Genomic DNA, 1991 nt, shown 5'->3' with positions numbered 1-1991 from the left:
TTCCTTGCTTCCCTCCCCCTCCCCATCCTCCTTCCCCTGCCTCCTCTCCTTCCCCCTCCCCTCTCTCCTCTCTCCTCCCCTCCTCTCCCCTCTTTTGAAATGGGGTCTTGCTAGGTTGCTCAGGCTCGTCTTGAACTCCTGGGGTTAAATGATTCTCCTGCCTTGGCCTCCTAAAGTGCTGGGATTATAGGTGGGAGCCCCTATGCCTGTTCTTTCTTTTAGCATGTTTTCAGGGTTCATTCATGCTGTAGCATGTATCAGTATTTTATTCCTTTTAAAGGCTAAATACTGTTTCATGGTATGGATAGAATATATTTTGTTATCCATTTGCCAATTGATGGATAGCTTGTTTCCATATTTTGGCTACTATGAATAATGTTGCTGTGAACATTCATGTGTGTTTTTGTGGGGACATATGTTTTCAGCTCCCTTGGATATAGACCTAGGAGTGGAATTGTTGGGTCTAGTATGCAATTCTGTTTAATTTTTAAGGAACTGCCGAACTGTTTTCAGCAGTGGCCCTACCATCTTACATTCCCAGCAGCAACATATGAGAGTTTCAGGTTTTCCATATTCTGGTTAACACTTGTAATTATCTGTCTTTTTGGTTATAACCCTAGTGGATGTGAAGTGGCATCTCACTGTCGTTTCGACTTGTGCTTCCCTGATGGCTAATGATGCCAAGCATTTTTTAATGTCCTTATTGGCAATTTGTAAATCATTTTTGGAAAAATGAAGATCTTTAGGTCGTTTGCCCATTTTTCAGTTGGGTTAGTTGTCCTTTTATTGTTGAGTTGTAATATGTCTTTTATTCTGGGTATTAAACCTTTATCATATATGTGATTTGCACAGATTTTCTCCCATCTTTGGGCTATCTTTTCACTTTCTTGGTTTTATTCTTTGCAGTGTAAAGTTTTAAATTTTGGTCAGTTAAGTTCATCTCTGCTTTTTCTTCTGCTGCTTGTAATTTAGGAAACCATAGCCTAATTCAGAGTCACAAAGATTTATGATTGTGGTTTCTATTTTTTTTTTTTAAACAAGAGTCTCGCTTTGTTGCCAGGCAGGCTGGAGTGCAGTGGCACGACTTTAGCTCACTGTAACCTCTTCATCCTGGGTTCAAGTGATTCTCCTGTCTCAGTCTCCCGAGTAGCTGGGACTACAGGCACGTGCCACCTTGCCCAGCTAATTTTTGTATTTTTTAGTACAGATGGGATTTCACCAAGTTGGCCAGGATGGTCTCGATCTCTTGACCTTGTGATCCACCCACCTCGGCCTCCCAAAATGCTGGGATTACAGGTGTGAGCCACCATGCCAACCCGATTGTGGTTTCTTTTAAGAGTTTTAAGGCTGGGTGCAATGGCTCATGCCTGTTATGCCAGCACTTTGAGACCTAGGTGGGCAGATCACCTAAGGTCAGGAGTTTGAGACCAGCCTGGCTATCATGGTGAAACCCTTTTTCTACTAAAAATACAAAAAATTAGCTGGGTGTGGTGGTACACATCTGTAATCCAAGCTACTTGGGAGACTGGGGCAGGAGAATCGCTTGAATCCCATGGGGCGGAAACTGTAGTGAGCCGAGATCGCACCATTGCACTCCAGCTTGGGCAACAAGAATGCAAATCTGTCTCAAAAAAAAAAAAATCATCATTTTGAATAATTTTTGTATCATCATGTTGTCTCAGACCATTACTTGAAAAGACTTTCGTTCTTTTACTGAATTCCTTGTCAAAAAGGAATTCAAAAAAAATTCTTGTATCCTTGTCAAAAAGTGATTGACTATCGATATAAGGGTTTATTTCTGGGCTCTCAATTGTATGCCATTGATTTATATGTCCGTATACCATGGAATATATTTTTAAGAATTATTGATTTGTGGGGTTTAAAAAAATAATGTCTTTATTTTTGTTGTCTGTTACATGTTATGAATACTTCCTCCAGTATGTCTTAACTATGTTTATGGTGTCTTTTACGCTGGCTTTTTTTTTTTTTTT

This window comes from Cebus imitator, unplaced genomic scaffold (genome assembly GCF_001604975.1).
Source record: "Cebus imitator isolate Cc_AM_T3 unplaced genomic scaffold, Cebus_imitator-1.0 Scaffold671, whole genome shotgun sequence".
NCBI classification, from domain to species: domain Eukaryota; kingdom Metazoa; phylum Chordata; class Mammalia; order Primates; family Cebidae; genus Cebus; species Cebus imitator.
This window is presented reverse-complemented; position numbering follows the sequence as displayed.